Here is a 22,638-nt window from a genome sequence, read left to right on the forward strand (position 1 = left end):
GAACTTCTCTAACAGAATTCTATATCTTTTTAAATAGAATAAAATGAGAAGGATAATATTGTCTGACTGTAAATGAATTTACAATTTTAGACAGATACATATTGACACACGTGTCAATACTGTTTTGAATTAACTATATACATTAATCGGCTAAGCGAAAAATTTGCCTCCCTTTTTTTGGAAAAATGGTGACACCTGGAGGCGTGAAATTTCGCATGGTTAAAGCTTATATGGAGGAAAAAATTTTAGGCCCTTTAGGCCTTTCTGTGTAGTATGCACTAGAAATAAATAAATTCCAATAAAATGAAATACGCCCAAATCAAGCCACCAGGAATAGCCATCAGACCACTAACATAACATATGTAAACAAATATTTTAGGCTTTGGCCAAGCCGCTGCCAACTCTAACTCTTATACGGTAGATTAGTCCTCGTTTCTTTTGTACGTAAATCAACCATGGACTATTTTTAAAATCAAAATATGTCAACGCTGTGCGGCAAAATGCCGACAGGCAATTTAGAATCGTAAGACGATTTTAAACGATATTAAAACGGAACGTGAGTATGCTAAAATATTATTAAAAGGTGATATTTAAGTTTAAGCAGTGTAATTTAAGATTTTGAGTTACTTTCGGTTATTCCCTTATTGTTGAAACTTATTAAAGAGTTATGGCAAGTTTTGATTAAAAAAACGATTAAGTATAATCATGTAATATTATATTTAACGTTTTTCGTTGAGAGAACAAATTAATGTGTCCGCTTTATCGGAAGGTACACAGACAGCTGTGAAATAAAAACCCGACATGTGCGAGAATTTCATCCCAATATAGATTAACAAAATTCGAGAATAACAGAAATGGCCTGTCCTCTTTGTTTATGAGATAATTAGGTATTCCTTACTGGCAGTTCTTTCTTAAGGACTGATGGTAATTGATATGGTTTTGAAGACATAGTATATCGTTGTACCGAAGGTAATTCGAAAGGTTACTAAAATTTTTATTAAAGGCTGTTAAGTTTGCTAAGGTTTTCTGAAAACTTTAATGGTATTAACTTCTAATCAATGTCAGGTTGTTTTAGTAAATTCATTTTCTAACAAAACACTAATGAAATATTGCAGATCATAAATACGTCAATGTATGCTCAAGAGTTAAAATGAATGATGCAAAGAATATTAACAATTATAAAATAGCTTCATATATTTTTAATTCTTTACTTGTTGGCGAGTTGTTAGTTCTCACATGGGATATAAAATAAAGTAGAAATCAGTAGACAAACGAAAGCCATAGAAGATAAATTGATAGTAGACTTATCTGCGAGGGTCAGATCGAAGAGTGGAATAAATAAACAAAGATCGATGCAATTTAATTTAAGAATTTAGGTAAAGGAATATTTCTTTTAATCAGCCTGACGTATTTATTGTTTTTGCAATAAATATTTTAGTTGAGAAATATGGATAAAATATAAAGTTTATATGAATATATAAATGAAGTAAAGAAAATATACAGCAGCTGAAGTGAAACTAACTACATAATTTACATTGATGCACCACAAAACATAAATAGAAAAAATTATGAATTATTAATACTAATTTTGAAAAGTACTTTAAGAGATTCATATGTATTAAGGTGTTTAACGATTAGTTCAATAAAATATGTGATTATAGGATTATTTATACATATGACATATTATTCTTTGAACCAATTTTTATAATTACTTAAGTCTTGAAAAACTAATAATTAATTTAATGATTTTAAATATATTTCTTTAATATAAATTCATAAATTGTAAAAAACAAAATACCTAATTATCTTAGTTATTGTTTTAATATAACAGGTCAATTGAAAAGTGCCCGACTTGACACATAGATGGCGCTACTAGAATTTAATTCATACGTTTTTAATTAGTCCTAACCCTCAAAAGATGCGTGTGTAAATTTGACATCTGTCGGATCATTAGTTTGTAAATTATAGCATTTTGAGTGAAGCAACTCTTGCTATTGTGAAAAAATGCATTAAAAAGGAATTTCGCGTGTTGATAAAATATTGCTTTTTGAAGGAAAACAATACACTTGAAGAAAAATCTTGGCTTGATTCCGAGTTTCCGGACACTACCCAGGAAAATCAATCATCAAGGATTGGTATGCTAAGTTTAAATATGGTAAAATGAGCACCGAAGACGGTGAACGCAGTGCACGCCCAAAAGAGGTTGTTACCGAGGAAAACATTTAAAAAACTCGCAAAATGATTTTCAATGACCGTAAATTGTAATTCTAAAATACAAAAAAAATGTAAAAAAATTGTAATTGTAAATTGTAACATATATTAACGATACTTAGATCCTTAGATTTAGATACATAGATCATTAAGTAGACAGTTTTTCTTACACCCCATAAAGTATTATTCTTAAAGAAAAACTAAACAAAAATAACCTCTGACTAAACTCTATCTCAAAAGTATTCGCTTTATAGTCAGGAAATTCGATTTCTTTTAACAAGAAGTGGAATTGCTCGATTTAAACAGTCTTTTGTTCTGTTCTGCATTCTTCATTTCATTTAATAGCTCATCTCTAACAGGAAATTGTCGTGTTCTGCGCTTTATACATCCTGCACCTGATATCAATGGGCCATGACATTAGTTCAAAATATTTCAAAGCTGATTTAGTTATAAATCATTAATATAAAAAGTCTAAATATTAATAAAAATGTATATAAATAGTCATCGGTCTACCATAGTACATTTTTTGTCAAAGTTTTTTATTCAACATAATTCCCTTCAAGTGTAATACACTGATTATAGCGACCCTCCCACTTTTCGTATTACGATTTTGCTGCCATTTTTGTATTACGATTTGTCCTTTGCTGCAAAATAGGTCAAAAATTTCTTCCCAACGAGCACTCTTTTGAGATCTGAGAACAGGAAATGGCCGCTAAGGGCCAGATCTGGAGAATACGGTGGATAAGGAAGAAATTCGAAGCCCAATTTATGGATTTTGCCACCGTTTTCATTGACTCGTGACACGGTGCATTGCCTTGGTGAAGCAGCACTTCCTTTTTCTAGAAATACTGTCGTTTTCTTGGCGACTTCATTCTTTAAACGATCCAATAACGCTATGTAATGGTCGGTGTTGATGGTCCTTCCTTTTTCAAGGTAGTCAATGAAAATTATTCCACGCGCATCGCAAAATACAGACGCCATAAACTTGCTAGTTGACTGTTGCGTTTCCCCACGCTCTGGAGCGGGTTCATCGTGTGCAGTCCACTCGGATGACTGTCGACTGGACTTCGGAGTGAAATAATGGAGCCATGTTTGATCCATTGTCACATATCGACGCAAAAACTAGGTTTATTGCGCTTGATCATCTTCAAACACTGCTCCGAATCATCAACTCGTCGTTGTTTTTGGTTAAAAGTGAGCTCGCGCGCCAACCACTTTGCACATAGCTTTCTCATACCCAAATATTTGTGAATGATATGATGTACACGTTCAGTTGATATCTTTAGAGTGTCTGCTATTTCATTGAATTATATTTATTATGGTCATTCAAAATCATTTTGTAGATTTTTTAAATATTTTCGTTAGTAACAACTTTTTTTTGGCGTCCACTGCGTTCACCGGCTTCAATGCTCATTTCATCACGTTTAAACTCAGCATACCACTCCTCGATGGTTAATTTTCCTGGGGGCAATGTCCGAAAACTCGGCGTCAAGCGAAGTTTTTGCTTCAACTGTATTTTTTCCCTTTAAGAAGCAATAATTAATCAACACGCGAAATTCCTTTTTATCCATTTTTTCACAATAACAAAAGTTGCTTCACTCAAAATGCTATAATTTACTAACTAATGATCCGACAGCTGTCAAATTTACACACGCATCTTTTGAGGGTTAGGGCTAATTGAAAACGTATGAATTAAATTCTAGTAGCGCCATCTATGTGTCAAGTCGGGGATTTTTCAATTGACCTGTTATATATATATATATATATATATATATATATATATATATATATATATATATATATATATAAAATTAAGATTGACCAACAATCAGATCCCCAAAGACTAGACCTAGTTAAACTCATTCGCAATAATTGTGTTAGAGCTCTGTTAGAGAATGTTAATGAAGTCATTGATCGACTGACGCGTTCTTGATTGACAATTTAAGGGGCGCAAATCACATCTCATCCATTATGTTCATGGTCCGAACACAAATTACTCAAAACAGGCAAATCTAGCGTCCAGACGCAATTAATATTAGATCGTAAAGACATTTTGTATTTTATATGGAACAATTTCAACTTTACGATAATAAAGACTTTTAAAAGTCTAAATCCAAACACAAAACGATTAAATAATTTTAAAGACTATTTTATTTAAAAGAAAAAAGAGACAATTTGTTGAACGGCGGTACAAAGCGATACTCGGGGATCTTATCCATTATAAAACAGACGAACCCATATCACTCATTCACAGTTCGCTTCATTTTTAAATGGCCTTAGCACATGGCCGGGATAGTAAGGGCCTAATCAGTATTATACAGTACCTCGCTCTCGTATAGATGTTATAAATATTCTTTTTAAGTATTAATTTCACCTTCATCCGCCAATTTGCCTTTGAATATCTTCCCTCTATGGAATGTTTTTTCCTAGTTTTCCTTCCAAATTTCAGTAAACTATGTTAATTCACAGTTCAATCCACCTCTGGTGGTCTTACACCTTGAAATGTAATGCAAGTGTTGGGAATCAATGAACTAAGAGTGCTTTTTACTGCTTGAATATGATTTACTAGTTTACAGCTACAGTTCTTTAAATACCTTCAGTCCACCTCTTGTGACCTTACAATTTCAGTTGCGATACGTTTACTCGAACCATACTGAGGTCTTCTTTTCTTGAGAATTAATTTGGTGCCAGTTAACTGAATGAACTCAAAAGAGTAAAGAATAGCCTTATGGTCTTCCCGGAACCCTACCGATTGCGTCACTTATAAAATGGGCAAGAGTTTTCAACAAAGAAATCTGTTCATTTACTTTAAAAACTAATTTATTTAAAAGAAAAAGCGACTTCTTCAAGGGAAACACAAACCGACCCTCGGGGTTTTTATCTATTACAAAACAGAGCAACCCGTTCTCCTGCTTTCTTTATATGCTGAATAAACTGTTATATTTTAAACGTGTTATGGCTTGCTTGTATAGCTTCATTGAATAATTATTACTGGAGATATTCGACTTCAAAACCAATAAGAAAAACTAAAAATTAACTAAAAAAAGACTTTTTTCTGCAGCAAATTTTGTAGCAATATTACAGGACATAAAGACACAGAATACAAACTTAAATGGGCAAACTCGTAACCATATTCAACTGTGCTTCTTAGTCAGAATAGGGCCAAAGTATAAAAAGAACAACTGTAGTTTTTTTTTTCCTATCTTTCGGTATACATTTTCACATTTTTTCTATTTTTGTGTCTAATTTATAATGCTATATTTATTACACTTATAGTAAAAATAATTGAAAAATATTATACAAATATAATCCTTTTTTAAAAGGAAGTAAACTAATAAGATATAAATAGAAAAGGTAAGAGCCAGGCAATATGACGCCATATAGCAGAAAATTACATGTAGGTAGTAATATATGCTAACAGTAATATAATCACTACATAGTATAAAACAAAGTCGCCTTTTCTGTCCCTATATCCCTATGTGCGCTTAAATCTTTAAAACTACGCAACGGATTTTGATGCGGTTTTTTTCAATAGATAGAGTGATTCAAGAGGAAGGTTTATATGTATAATACATGCATAATATACTAACGCAACATTACTAATTTTAGAGGTTTCTAACGTGATGTCGTAAATTAACATATTTTTTAGACTTATTTAGCAATTAGCAAAAACGCTGCCTAACCCTACGAGTTAGATCAAATTAATGTACTACAGTATTGTACACCATAAAAAGGTCTACAAAAAAGTCCGCGATGGTATATGTTTATCTTTTAGGGATAACCCACATTAACCATTTTTATTGTTTACTTTTTACGTGAGAAAATGGCTTATTTACGAAGCTATTTTAAGCAATACGGCATTAATCCTTATCGAATTAAGTACCTTAAATACAGTGTGCAATTAATATAGATCAATATGGTTCCTTACAGCATGTAAATTAAACAAATATTTTCGGAGATATTACAAATTTAAAATTTGCGTTTAAAAATGTGTAATGTAATAAAAATTGTATGAATTTAGATATTCCAAAGATAGCAGGAAATCTTCATAGTAAGTATAGGGGAAGAGGAATTATTTTACTCCAAATTTAATGCGTGCAGGCCAAGGGCAGTAATGAATGAACCAAAAATACTGGATCGATTTTAATCATGTTTTCATTGAGTGACATAGGCATATATATTTTATGCCCGTGCAAAGTCGGAGCGGGCGGCTATGTTTTTATATATAACGTTCATATTTTTTCTGTAGTCTATTTAATTTAGTAACAGCATTGCACCCGTACGAAGCCGGGGCGGGTCGCTAGTGTTATTATATATCTCCTTATTGTTCTGCCAATATTATTAAGTTATGTTATCTAAAATAAATGAATTATACTATGCCTTTTAGGATATTTTGTTTATTACCAAGAGCATACACAATATGCAATTTGGCTAGGATTCCGAATATTATTTTGTCAACAAACGTCAATATGTTTTAATACAATTGGTTGTCTAGAGCATTCTCAACAAGATATTGTACTAAGAAAAATAATAAATAAATGTTGTTCGTTTGTATGAGAACAGTCATTAGATTTTCAAAAATTTCATTCGTGGTGAATGAAATGGATATGATATATAAAATAGCATTATATTTAATATTACAACAAATAAAAATGTCGATATATGCGCAACTACAATTATATTATAGGGTCATTAAAAAAGTATTTTGAAAATGTTTCATTCACATGTTAACAGCATAAAAATAAAAATGTTTTATTTAATTTCAATTTAAATATTTAAATTTCTTGTTAAAGGCGAATAAAATTAAATTACAACTTTATATATAGGAGATTGTCAAGTCAACAATGTTGCACTGAAAATATATAGATTTGAGGGTATATCGTGTGCTTATAAATACAGTTCTAGTTTTTGTTAGTATAGATAATTATAGTTAATTTGCTATATACCACTATAAACTCGGTTAAATGTACAGTCTATAGTTTATTTGGAGGTACTAGAATTTTCTCATTACTTTTTGTTAATACTTATACATGAGGATTTTGGAGAAAACTTTATATAAATTGGGATAATCAACAAAAAGTCTAAGGTAATGTTTTTTTTAATTATATTTTAATTACTACTTAACATAGAGCTCGAACGACGATCTCAGCACTAAATATATTAAGTAACCAATAGCCAATTTAGTCACAGTCAATTCAGTTGTTACTAGCATTACTCGGGTGGTTATCCCTTATTGGATTTAACATTGTTTCCTAGAAATATTTACAATTAGAATCATAAATCAAAAATGCATTCATGCCCTGCGGGATTCGAACCCGTGACTGTCACAGCAATTAACTTTAGCATTAAAAGCCTTAACTTTTGAGGCTATTAACCATCCATTATAAGAAACATTATCAATAATAAAATCAGTACCACACTTTTAAAAATTTTGTCCTTTTTAGGAGGGAGTCCCTTATTATACTTATTCTTTTAGTAGCTTTTTTTAAATGATGCGAATTTATTCATAAAACTTTTACATCATCAATTATTTACGATACTCAATTACTTCCAAGAATTTCTTTGCGTTATGAATATTAACGATTCTCGTAGCATATCAATCTTATTCCGAATTCAGCCAAATACATTTTATGATAATATTACGACGTCTGTATAAACTCGGTTGGTTCGGTATAAATCGAAAACACGAGCCTAATTTTCGTCTACTCTTATTTTCTCATCACAAAAAGGTACTGTAAACTTTGAAAACGCCGGAAAAAAGTTTAAATTAAACTGCTTGACGACCTATCATTATACTTATGATACTTTAATTAATACGAAATATAAAATTACGGTGATGTTGTCCGCTAAACACGACTCATTTTTTTTTGTCCGTAATATCAACTCCTGAATTAGAATACAAATTAATTTATTTACATTTTCTAACTATGAATTTAAATTATTTATTTTATCAGACAAGAACCAGGAGGTGATCATTTGAAAAGTCTACTTTAAAACAATCGCCAAAATTCTTTTTATCGTAAAGTTTGGATGACAGTTTGATCTTCACCTGTCATTTAATTCGTTTTGGGGTACCTGCGAGTTTATTGCTCTGCTTCTATTTCAGTTAAAATTAGAGCTTTCTATTTATCCACGAGCACCCTAATACACTTCTGAACGATCCTCGTATCCAACCGATGTTGCTCAACATATTAGAAAAGGGGGAAGTATAATAAATATATTTTCAGCTGTTTTAAAAAGCTCAGTGTAGGGGACGGTAGGGAAACGTTGTTGTTCCAAACACAGCGTCAGTTAGAATCACAAACTTTATAAAATATAGAAGGGGAATTTAAATGTACGCAACTGTAACCAAATTCACTCTTATGCGCTCCATGCTTTTTGATTACATGGCTCAATGTATAAAATTGGAAACGTTAAAGAAACTCTGTCGTATTTTGATGACTTTTTTTCAGCTTAAACTGACTTCTGTTTGTTCGATTTATTTACTGGTAAAAATTTTTACTAATCTATTTACTAGTTTTGGGAACTATCGACTGAAATCGACTATCGACTGCTTATTAATTTACTACTTTTTACTATCGACTGTTTCAGTCGTTATTTTCGGTCCGACTGATTTTTTACGTTCTGGCTTTCTCGTCCTAGCCGCGACTTTAACAAAAATATGCCAAACTTACGCTTATATAGATTTACACATTTTGGAACGATATTTTTCAAGATTGTTAATGTAATATGGTAAAAAGTTTAAAATTATTAATGATAAATAGTAAAATACTGTTGACTGTTTTCATAGCAATAATAGGTAACGTTTCGATTACTCTCGATTTTTGTTAAAAAAACATTTCCTTTCAATAATAAATAATGCATTGATTTTATTTAAAAAAAGCTCTAGTAGTTATTGTGCGATGATTTTTAATTATGTCATGGATCAGTTTCTTCTATGATTAGGTATACGTTTAATTTTTATTTAGTATTTATTGTATATCTTTAGTTTTTAGGTTGTGTTTAAGTTCTATTGTATTGTCTATATTTATTATAGTATATCATTTAAAAATAGCATTAACATATTACTTCATTCCATAGAAAAATTCCATTCCTTTTTACAGATCCACAGAACACAAATATAAAGGTAATTCTACTTCGCTTAAAATGAAATTATTAATTGCATGTTAATAATATTCAGTAATTATTTTTTCCCTATTCTTTTATAAAATTAGTACGTGAAGAAATATGTACATCTCTGCCTCGCTTATACTACTGTTGCAAAAATATAAGCACATATAAAATTAACTGCTCCAAGCAATTATCTCTGTCCTTTCCTTTCTAACAATTTATACAGGAAAGTGTTTGTACATCTTCGTCTGACATCACGAATTGAAACAAACAGTCGAACCGTGCATTTGACTGAAAATAGTAATTACTATTTTCGGTCACTAGTTTTTTGACTATGGACTGTTTTGCGACTACCGACTGTTTCGACTGTTTTCAGTCGATAGTTTCCAACGCTACTAAGAACCTTTTTAGTGGACATTTTAGACTCAATTGTCTTTTATTATTTATAAGTTTTTATAAGTTTTAGGCTTTTATAAGCTTAACATTCGAATCTGCAGTTATTCGGTCGACAGGAATGAATTGAACGAACGACAGACCAGAATCCACAAGAATAACAGGGACTTATTTCACCATCTAGTAATGTTTCCTTAGTATTATTCTTAAAGTTAAAATCTAATATTTCAAGACTAAAGTCAATTAAATTGAATATGTTACGAAACGTAAACAGCCTTTTGTGATGTCAAAAAACCTTTTAGTTGACATTTTAGGCTGAATAACTATAGACGCAATTGTCTTTTATTATCGTCATCGCACAATTAATCTATTGACAAGATTATCATTGAAATCAGCAGTTATTAAGTCGACAGGAATTAGGCATCAAGCAAGAATCCATAAGAATAATAGGAACCCATTCACTATGTAGTTATTTGCTATTTAGTAACGTTTTCTCAATATTCTTCTTAAAGTTACAATATAAGATTTCTGAATTAAACTTAATTAGCGTCTGTTGGGTGTATTCCTACTAGCGCAGCCCAATTAAACTTAGTTATGAACGAAAATTAATTGGGTCACGGAAGTTTATATGACAGGGGAGGGACAAATTAATAAATTCATGATATGAACTAAAATAAGAACACGAGGAATAGGTATTATGAGGGCAAAACAAAACAATATCTTACGACGTCCTTGTTAAATCCTTTATGGAATTTCGAGAGGCGAAAGTAAAAGAAAAAATTATTTTTGTTTCTTTTGCCATTGCCAATTATAACCTGCTTTGAAAATAAGACGTTCCAAGAAAAAAAGAAGCTGCCATTTATATTAAATAATTTTTATTCCCGAACATTTTCCATATTCAGACTCGAAGATTTTAGATTTGGAAACAGCCAAACTTATAAAATATTAATGGAATTTTAACTACTCTAGCTTATTTTAAGGAAACATGTTCACTTTTTGTTAATAAAATAGTTACATTTAATTAGCACATTAATATTAACAGAGTCGCAAAACTAAAAAAGTTTCTTAGGTGATGACATTGGAAAAAATGACTGAATAATTTCTTATCTTTAGATGCAATTCGTATATGATATGAAACTTTTTTATACAGTCTGTCTGTCTTTTGTAACATTCTGCGATTTTTTATACAAACTATAGTCCATAGTTTGTTTACTGTACTTGTTCGATGTTATTTAGGTACTTCTTCATTCTGTTTAGAAGAATTTTTTCTAATATTTCAAGACAATTAGGGTTTCATATGTATTTAATATGTTAGGAGGTTTAAGACAGTCCTTCATGAGTTACAAGAACCTTTTCATTTCATATTTTTGACTGAATAATTATTGATTCAATTGTCTTTTCTTATTTATAAGTTTTTTATAAGTTTTGAACTTTTACGAGGTTAACATTCGCATCCTCAGTTATTCAGTCAATAGGAGTGAATAGCATGAACGACAGACAGGAATACACAAGAATAACACAAACTTATTCATTATCTAATTATTTACTATTTAGTAATGTTTATTAAATATTATTCTTAAACTTAAAATCTAAAATAAAAGTCCATTAGCGTTTGTTAAATTGAATATGTTACGAAATGGAGACAGCCTTTTATGATGTCCAAAAACCTTTTAGTTGACATTTTAGGCTGAATAACTATAGACTCAATTGTCTTTTATTATCGTCATCGCACAATTAAACTATCGACAAGATTAACATTGGAATCAGCAATTATTAGGTCGACAGGAATTAGGCATTAAGCAGGAATCCATAAGAATAATAGGAACCTATTCACTATGTCGTTATTTGCTATTTAGTAATGTTTTCTTAATATTCTTCTTAAAGTTAAAATATAAGATTTCCGAATTAAACATAATTAGCGTCTGTTGGATGTATTGCTACTAGCGCAGTCCAATTAAACTTAAATATGAACGCAAATTAACTGGATCAGATAAGTTTATATGACAGGGGAGGGACAAATTAATAAATTCATGATATGAATTAAAATAAAAACACGAGGAATAGGTATTATAAGGGCAAAAAAACAATATCTTACGACGTCTTTGTTAAATCCTTTATGGAATTTCGAGAGGCAAAAGTAAAAGAAAAAATTATTTTTGTTTCTTTTGCCATTGCCAATTATAACCTGCTTTGAAAACAGGGCGTTCCAAGAAAAAAAGAAGCTGACATTTATATTAAATAATTTTTATTCCCGAACATTCTCCATATTCAGACTCGAAGATTTTAGATTTGGAAACAGCCAAACTTATAAAATATTAATGGAATTTTAACTACTGTAGCTTATTTTAAGGAAACATGTTCACTTTTTGTTAATAAAATAGTTACATTTAATTAGCACATTAATATTAACAGAGTCGCAAAACTAAAAATGACTGAATAATTTCTTGTCTTTAGATGCAATTCGTATATGATATGAAACTTTTTTATACAGTCTCTCTGTCCTTTGTAACATTCTGATCTTTTTTATACAAACTATAGTCCATTTTTACTGTACTTGTTCGATGTTATTTAGGTGCTCCTTCATTCTGTTTAGAAGAATTTTTTCTAATATTTCAAGACAATTAGGGTTTCATTTATATTTAATATGTTAGGAGGTTTAAAACAGTCCTTCGTGTGGTCCAAAAACCTTTTCAGTTCATATTTTTGACTGAATAATTATAGATTCAATTGTCTTTCCTTATTTATAAGTTTTTTATAAGTTTTGAACTTTTACAAGTTTAACATTCGCATCCTTAGTTATTCAGTCTATAGGAGTGAATAGCATGAACGACAGACTGGAATCCACAAGAATAACACAAGCTTATTCATTATCTAATTATTCACTATTTAGTAATTTTTATTTAATATTATTCGTAAACTTAAAATCTAAAATTTCAGGCCTAAAGTCCATTAGCGTTTGTTAAATTGAATGTTACGAAATGTAAACAGCCTTTTATGATGTCCAAAAACCTTTTATTTGACATTTTAGGCTGAATAACTGTATACTCAATTGTCTTTTATTATCGTCGTCGCACAATTAAACTATCGACAAGATTAACATTGGAATCAGCAGTTATTAGGTCGACAGGAATTAGGCATTAAGCAGGAATCCATAAGAATAATAGGAACCTATTCACTATGTCGTTATTTGCTATTTAGTAATGTTTTCTTAATATTCTTCTTAAAGTTAAAATATAAGATTTCCGAATTAAACTTAATTAGCGTCTGTTGGATGTATTGCTACTAGCGCAGTCCAATTAAACTTAAATATGAACGCAAATTAACTGGATCAGATAAGTTTATATGACAGGAGAGGGACAAATTAATAAATTCATGATATGAATTAAAATAAAAGCACGAGGAATAGGTATTATGAGGGCAAAAAAACAATATCTTACGACGTCTTTGTTAAATCCTTTATGGAATTTCGAGAGGCGAAAGTAAAAGAAAAAATTATTTTTGTTTCTTTTGCCATTGCCAATTATAACCTGCTCTGAAAATAAGGCGTTCCAAGAAAAAAAGAAGCTGACATTTATATTAAATAATTTTTATTCCGGAACATTCTCCAGCTTCAGACCCGAAGATTTTAGATTTGGAAACAGCCAAACTTATAAAATATTAATGGAATTTTAACTACTGTAGCTTATTTTAACGAAACATGTTCACTTTTTATTAATAAAATAGTTACATTTGATTAGCACATTAATATTAACAGAGTTGCAAACCTAAAAAAGTTTCTCAGGTGGTGACATTGGAAAAAATGACTGAATAATTTCTTGTCTTTAGATGCAATTCGTATATGACATGAAACTTTTTTATACAGTCTGTCTGTCTTTTTTAACATTCTGCCCTATTTTATACAAACTATAGTCCATAGTTTGTTTACCTTAATTGTTCGATGTTATTTAGGTTCTCCTTCATTCTGTTTAGGGGAATTTTTTCTATCAGTTTACCAATTACTGGTACGAAGCTTCTAAGTCTATACGAAGTCCTATCCTGAGGTACTTTGTCTAGTTTGGGAACCATTACGACTAGATATTTGACTTAGACATTTTTTTGAACTTAAAGATTTTCACTAATCTCATGATTCTTTTGTTTCGTAGATGTTTTAAGAGAATTGCATCGACAAGATCGTAATCTGATGATCTTTTTCATTCGTTGAGAGTTGTTATTTCTCTCATAACTCTATTAGAATACACGCTCTTCAACAGTAGGTATATTTGCGGAGGTGATTGAAGGTACTGTTTTCTTTCGGCTGTGTGTTCGTGTTCCTAATGTGATGTTAGTGTTAGTGTTCCTAATGATTTAAATACATTACTTATGTAGTAAGCAAAGGTACTGACTCTCCTTTCCATAATATCCTTATTTGAACTTACCCTCCTCTGTTATCTCTAATAGAAATTATTTAATTTCTTTATGGTTATGTTTGGTCTCCACAGCAACAAATTCGTGTAACTGTAACGTGTGGGTGTTATTGCTAATAGATAATTCCGGAAGTTGTTTGTGAACTTTTCCATGAAGTCCTTAAATTCTCCCAAACATTTATTAAATAAGGTTTTATCTATTGGGTATCGAGCGGTATGCCAAGTTTTTGTAAGTCTTTCTTCTTTTTCATTTTATGCTGCGCTTGATGTTCTTAGGGTATAAATTGTGTTTCGGGCGGATTCCTTCACTTTTAGGCGTTGCTTTGTTGCCGACTCCTTGGATGATAGTACTTAATTCCTCGACGGCGTTTTCAAAGTTCTTAACCGTAAAGATATTTTTATGTAATTTTACTTCCGTGTCAATGATAACACGACTCTACGAAAAAATTTTTGTTCTTTGTCCTGAAGTTTATTTTATGATTTTCCTCTTAGTTATGAACAAAAACGAAAAGAAAATATCTTTTTTTGGTATAAAGATTGCTTTTGTAATAGTTATAGTAATAATATTTATATTTGGTTTTTTAATAAATTTTAAATATTTTTAATGCAATTAAGAACACCGCGCGATCAGAGTGGGGTTTAAACATTCTCACAGCACTGATAGATGATACTAGAGTGATAAACAACAAATAGGTGTTTCGTACAAATCTAGAAGACCTTAAAATGTCATCGCGAAAGTGTAAATATGATGCTGATGCATTTTGTTATATATTTGGGCACTTTATTAAAGTTCAAGACATTTTACGTCTACGAATTAAATAAATCTCACGTTCCCTGTGAAGCGTACAAAGCATATTTTAACTGTGACATAGGCTCTACATGTTGCTTGTAATAATTGAAAAATATATTTGTAAGGTAATCAGAAAATTTTAATTAAATGGTGAATTAAATATAATAGACATATTAAATTCTATTTCTATATTTTAGGTTGGTATCGAGGTGAGAAAAGGTCACTGAAATTTGCGACACCAAGAATCTGGCGAGAACCAAAAATCACGTTAACGACTGGTATTTTGACAATGTGAATCCGAGTAAAAGAGGTAGAGGTAAAAATGCAAAACCTATCGAATATCGTGATCTAAAATCCTCTTCTGCTTCAGTCGCACATGATCTGACACGACCAGTAACTTAGCCACCGAAAAAATTATCGCGGAAAAGTAGTTCATCTCTTAGTTCTCATGAAAGTAATTCGGATAAGGAATTTTTGACCTACACCAGAACAACCAAAACACCATCTTATTACTACAGAAGATTTTAATGACATAATTCGATATTTAAACTTGCCAAAAAAAGGGAAGCAGAGCTTTTAGGCTCTCGCTTAAAACAGTGGAATTTGCTTGTTGATGTTAATATCACGGATCAGCGGACTAGGCATGAAACATTCTCAACATTTTTCACAAAAGAAGATGGCCGTTAAAATTTCGCTTGAATTTGAAAAATATCGCGAGTATAATTGGAGCGGATGCTAAGCATTATACTCAACGGTCATGGCCTGTAAGAACAGAACTTTGTGTCAGGAAATTGTGTCAGGTTCATATGTTACATGCTCATTTAGATAAATTGAAAAACAACATGGGAGCGTATTCAGATCAAGGAGAAAGTTTTTAACAGGACATTATGAGCTTCGAACAACGTTATCAAGGCCAATACAATGAAGACATGATAGGAGACTATATTTGGGGTTTATTAAGAGATTGTACCTACGAACATTTACTGCACTTTTAAATTATTTTCTACTTTTTTGTAAGTTATATTGATAGCAAAACTTAATGAAAATAATTAAAATGTTCATTTAAATGGTTTCATTTTCAATTAAAAATTAACACCACCGATTTTGAAAAATATCGTTCAAGCCGTATCCTAAATAAAAAAGCAAACTCTTTCATGCCATATATATTTTGCTCGTCTAATTACGGCCTAAAGAATTGGAATTTAATGCTTTAAAGTCAAAGTCAAATTTTGTGTTAATCCATGTAATCTGTTATATATTCCGGTTTGTGTTCTTCGTATGGTATATTCAATAGAGGTATCAATTATTGTCACCATTGTACTGATGTTGAGGATAATTGGGGTGTAGTTCAAGCTTAAATCGACACAAATTTCCTTTTTTTTTGTAAAGTTGCCGTCAACCAGGCCTATCCTGTCAAATAGTCCAAAGTGATCCTTAATTACTACTTTTTGTTTTTTTCTTAATTAGTGGTTTATAATAGATCACAATCTTCTTGTTATAATAGATTTATTCGTTTATTTCTCATCGTTAAAACGGCTAGTTACAAATTGAATTTACCCCTTAATATTTTCCATAATGTATACCTCGTTAAAACCTTTACTAAAACTTTTCAGAATAGTACGACATAAAACTAGCCATTGTTTTACGGATTTATAAATTGAGTCTAGAAATATGCGCATTTTTATTCCTTTCCCTTTACTACGATTTACATTCGAAATCTCGTAGGTCCCGAGGATATATGTCGAATGCAAATTAACCCTCTTAAAAATTCATCAAATAGAACCAACCGAAATACCAAATAGGAAGTCATTGAATTTTATTTCTAAAAGCAACTAATCCATTAAATGTAAACCGAGTAAACTTGTTTGAAGTCATCAAGTAAGTAATTTTCTAGTTAGCCTAGTTTTTCGGTTAGCCCTAACCCTCTAAAGATGCGTGTGTAAATTTGACAGCTGTCGGATCATTAGTTTGTGAATTATAGCATTTTGAGCGAAGCAACTTTTGTTATTGTGAAAAAAATGTATAAAAAGTAAATTCGGGTGTTGATAAAGTATTGTTTTTGAAGGGAAAAAATACAGTTGAAGCAAAAACTTGGCTTGATGCCGAATTTCCGGATACTGCTCCAGGAAAATCAACCACCAAGGATTGGTTTGCTAAGTTGAGACCTGGTGAAATGAGCACCGAAAGCGGTAAATGCAGTGGACGCCCAAAGGAGGTTGTTACCGACAAAAACATTTAAAAAATCCACAAAATGATTTTGAGTGACGGTAAAATTAAATTAAATGAAATAGCGGACACTCTAAGGATATCATCTGAACGTATACATCATATCAATCACGAATATTTGGGTATGAGGAAGCTCTGTGCAAAGTGGGTGCCGCGCGAGTTCACTTTTGACCAAAAACAACGACGAATAGATGATTCGGAGCTGTGTTTGAAGATGATCAAGCGTAATACATCCGAGTTTTTGCATCGATATGTGACAATGGATGAAACATGGCTCCACCATTTCACTCCGGAGTTCAACCGACTGTCATCCCAGTTGACTGCACACGATGAACCCGCTCCAAAGCGTGGGAAAACGCAACAGTCGGCTGGCAAGTTTATGGCGTCTGTATTTTGGGATGCGCATGGGATAATTTTGATAGTCCTATCCTGTCAAATAGTCCACAGAGACCCTTAATTAGTATTTTTTTTTAATTTAGTGGTTCATAGTAGATCACAATCTTCTTGTTGTAATAGATTTACTCGTTTATTTTTCATCGTTAAAACGGCTGGTTACAAATTGAATTTACCCCTTAATATTTTCCATAATATATACCTCGTTAAAACCTTTACTAAAACTTTTAAGAATAGTACGATATAAACTAGCCATTGTTTTACGGAATTGTAAATTTAGCCTAGAAAAATGTGCATTTTTATTCCTTTCCTTTTACTACGATTTACATTCGAAATCTCGTACCTCTCGAGGATATATGTCCAATGCAAATTAACCCTCTTAAAAAATCATCAAATAGACCGAACTGAAAGACTGAATAGAGTCATTGAATTTTATTTTTAAAAGCAACTAATCCATTAAATGTAAACCGAGTACTGTAACTTGTTTGAAGGCATCAGTTTAATGTATAATATTATCTGTAATTTTCGTAATGAAATAAGATGAAAGATAGCTGGAAATAAGTTATATAAAAGTGAAAAAGCGAAAATCTTTAAAGGTAATGAGACGTACTATCATAACGTATAAAAACTAAACATTCTAAAACTGCTAAAAATGTTATTTTTGTTTGTTAAATTTGTAACATCTTAAATATAGAGGTATAATAAATGTATATTAAATATACCTAGATTTTGTTGAACAAAAATAAAAATAATACATCTATTATAATATTAATTTATAACTGCATAATTATAAAATACAACATAATATTATATATATTATAATTAATATTATCCCTATAATCATCAAAAAAACATTCTAATATCCTTTCTATTGGCCTTTTTAATCCGGCAGAACAAACACTTTATTAGTATTTTTCAGATTACAATATCCTATTGAGAACGTTTCACACAATTTATCATATAAAGAATACTTCCATTTTCTGGTAGGATGTATAACTTAGATATTTTGTTATATTAGGTATTGTAGATAATTTTGTAATTAAATACAAAAGTCGAGGTACAGTTTGGATTGGTAATAAATTAAAATACGTTCATAGCTTAAATGACGACTTGTTTTCTGTCGAGGCCAAGTAGAAGCAATAGATCGACTGTTTTATAAGAATCTCCTTTTATAAGAACTATGGAGGAATAACAATTTACTGATAATATTAATTAGTTGCTTAGTTGCTATAACATTTAGGTAACTGTAAAAAGATTGTAAATCACTGTCAATTACATTACTCTGTGGACTAACTAAATGGCCAATAAGTCTGCACGTGTGGATTTCATATAAAAAAAACTAATTACGTTTACCGGCACGTTTTTACTTTTAGTGAAATATATTTACCACCTGTAATAGTTGGTTGATGTATTGTCTATGCATTTGATTAAGGAATCAGTATTCAAGTAACTTGAAGAGCCAAGAACTTGGAGAACTTGGGGAATGAAGGGCCAAAAAATTAATTAGGATTAATTAACTTAAGCTATTACAAACAAAGGAAAAAATACAACAACAGCTGGACAACTGGCCGTTTAAGGTTTGTAAAAGTTGTTGACGTGAGTTTGGGCTTGATGGCTATGAAGATGGTTAATAATCATAATATTATATCATGTTAATGTTAATATTATTTATAATGATATTAATGATAATCCTCTAATGAAAATCTTCGATATCACTACATATGGTATTCGAAGAAGCAACATTGCAGCGATTGTCAAAAGAACTAGATTCAAAACGTGGCACTCTTTGGTGAGAATTTTGGGCTACCTCTTCAAATAAATAAAAATGGTTAAGCAGTGACTTGTGCTTGATGTCGCGGCTATAGTAAAGAGATCCATAAATTTGACAATTTGGCAATACTTTTTCATTTCAACTAACTTACTGAATAAAGTAGCATATTGTTTTAAAGTTGTTTTTTAAATAAATTGTTTTATTTGTTCATAATTGCCATAATAAACGATACGAATTCCACAATTTTCAAATCAATTCTTGCAAAATTCAGCATTACATCAACAATTGGTTAGAAACTAAAGTACTTGGGATGACCGAATACGCGAAATAAATAAAAATTGTTAAGAAGGTCATTATATTTTAGCAAAAGTAATGCTCTAGCTAAGCAAACGTGTGAAATGGTTTTAGTATTTTAAAGACACACTAAATATTTCATTTCAAGAAATAAATGGCAGTCGAACGACTACTGTGAATAAATCAAGATTTCCCAACCAATCCCTTTCAGTTTTTGTCGAGTCAATAAAGATATGTGTAGGATAAAAAACGTTTGTGGTAATGAAAGCCAACTCAGTTCCTATTGATCAACTTTAAGTTGTTTTGTTTAATATCCCCTTTCAATCATATTATTTGTTGACCTTAGATAGTTGATAGGTTCATGCAGACGCGCGATGAGAACGTCAAATCACACCAAACACGTCACCATCACATTCCTTGGCTTCAATGAACTCTTTTGAAAAATGCTCATTAATAAAAACATTTTCATTACCGGGGACCAGAGCTAGGCTACTTACATATTTTGCTTTAATTAAAATACAAATTAAAAATACTATCTCGCATTTATTTAAAATATGGGATACAAAATAAGATATACTAAGTCGTGTATTTAAAATGAAAGATACAAATTAAAATATTGTCAGGTGTTAGGTTATGTGAATTGAGTAAAATAATTTATTTTTATGAACACTAGATTTTCAAAAGTACTAAAGAAAAAGCAGCGCCTTGTTAAGGCATGTATCAAACCTGCTAAATAAAACAAACATTCTACAGGTCCTGATGAACACAATCTTGTAATATACTGTTCATACATGCTTTATATTTGTATAGTGTTCAAGAACGGCAAGCATTTTGCTTTTATCATTTAGGAATGCATGAACTGCAACATTTTAAATTATTTGTCTCTCATCTGTTATCTCATCTCTTTCTAAACTCTCTTTGTAAACGCAATAACAGTAAAATGTCTAAAATCTAATTATTTTCGTACAAACATTAAAATATGCAGAAGTTATAATAACATTTATAACCATAAATGTAATATAAAGTTGCCATTAGTTGCAATACTTCAATGAATTCCTCCAAGTATTCTAGTTCTATGAATGAGAAAGCCCTAGTCTTATTCCTAAAGGATAAGATACCTAAACTTGGCATTATTTCTTAGATACAGACATGCTCTAGTAAGTAAAAATTCAAAATTCTCACGGTATTCAAACGCAGCTTAACTGAACTTGTTATGGCATTTGATCACCTAGTTAAGAATGTTATTGATATTCATCATCAGGTATTTAAAATACCAATTGCAAATTAAATTTTTAAGAAGTAATTGAAATACAAATACATAAAATATTTTTAACAAAAAATTGAACCGACCTCAAAAAATAAATAAGGAACTCATTAAATATTAAAAAATAGTCAAACTTACATTTTTGACAAAAAAAAGTTTTAAAAGAAAAGATGTACATAACCGACGTCAAGGTAATCAGTTAATAGTAGTTAAAATAATATTGTAAATAAATAAATAAGTTTAGGTAGGTATTAAACTAAATTATGTGTATATAGTAGAATATGAAATATATGTAATAGATAAGTTAATTAAGATTTTTGTTTATTTTTATTTAGTTATTACAACGATTATTATGTACATAATATATTTTTTTAATTGTGTAAAAAATCTAAGTCTGATTTGTTTACTAATTTTTAGCGAGTTCCTTATTTATTATTTAAGTGGCTTCAATTTTTTTTAATATTTTATTTTTCTCGTTTTAATATTCTAGATAGTTACGCAATAAATTATGCAATTATTTTATTAAGCATTACAATGGGTAGGCCAAGTAAAGGTGCAGCACGTATGAGGAAAAATAGGAATAAAAAAACAATGATTGAAAATAAGGAACGCTTCAGGCCCCGGGGGCCGCTACCTAAGGTGATTTGAGAAATATTCTAACCAAACTAGAACAACAACAATAAATCGTTGCCCCCACCGGGAATCGAACCCGCGACCTCCGCGTGTTAGCTGGACGCTTTAATCACTGCACCATAGAAGCAGTTGCCTACAATAATTATACGGCTTCTCATATGATATGGTTATGTGTGTATTTAAAAAGCAAACTAAACGGCGTCCGGTCATCAGTTCAGCAATAACACTATACACAAATATCTTATTATTTTAGATGAAAAATATGGGAAAACTTTGTATGTGCCTTTGAAATTTGAGGGTATCCCTCGAAGTCCCCTCCTTCCCCCCTCAGATCTTGACTTGGTTCTAATGGAATCACCTCAGAAGTGAACTCTTTCGAATAAAAAAAATTTGAAAATCGGTCCATAACTGCCGGAGAAAGCGGCGAACATAGATTTTAGAAAAATATATACAGTGGAACATACAACTTCCTTTTTCGAAGTCGGTTAAAAAAGTGGAACAATGGAAATGCTTAAATGGATTAAATTTTTTAATATAAACTTAGACTTTTTGGATATAAAGGCTGGCGTCTTGACTGGAAATTATATAGTTTCTTAGAGTCTCTCGAAGAGTATCTTATTAATGTGGTCTATAAACCAATGTAACTATAATCAACGTTGTAATACCTTGTATGTTCACAAGATAGTGACCATTATAATATTTTGTTTAATGTTTGTATTTTATTTACCAAAAAATAAAAGTATTTCTTACAATAGTATATAGCTTTAAAGTTTTTTTTGGATTACAGTATAAAACAGCCGTCCCTTCTAATTCTAAATTGTTAGTCTTCTTTGGAATTACCATAATAAACGAGTGAAGCTCGGTCCTTTACAGAGTTTAACGTTAATTAGCAACCAAACTGGTAACTCTTGATCGAATATCGCTACTCGTTGTTGGTTCACGTTACCAAGCCCAGCATCAAAAATAATATAAGTAGAATTCCAGTCATACCACTCTTGATCAACAGTCATACGGATGTTTATTTATGTAAACTGGAAGTTTTCATTAAGTTAACGCCAGCGCGGAAAGAGACAATAGTTGACCGTTTGCATTTCGGTGGTTCACGGCACTCTGGATAGAGAATTGGGTAATTCGGGCGCCGCCTCCATTA

General features: G+C 30.9%; 1 protein-coding gene and 1 pseudogene across 1 annotated transcript in view; one reads left to right on the forward strand and one right to left on the reverse strand.

Moving 5' to 3' along the window:
- Nucleotides 1–22,638, reverse strand: part of Epac (Exchange protein directly activated by cAMP) — a 517,502-nt gene that overhangs the window by 461,466 nt on the left and 33,398 nt on the right. The gene's annotated exons all lie outside the window — the stretch shown is intronic.
- Nucleotides 14,841–15,594, forward strand: LOC143199882 (uncharacterized; annotated as a pseudogene).

This window comes from Rhynchophorus ferrugineus, unplaced genomic scaffold (genome assembly GCF_030347505.1).
Source record: "Rhynchophorus ferrugineus isolate W39M unplaced genomic scaffold, kcgeb_rfMv2 rfM7, whole genome shotgun sequence".
Taxonomy (NCBI): Eukaryota; Metazoa; Arthropoda; class Insecta; order Coleoptera; family Curculionidae; genus Rhynchophorus; species Rhynchophorus ferrugineus.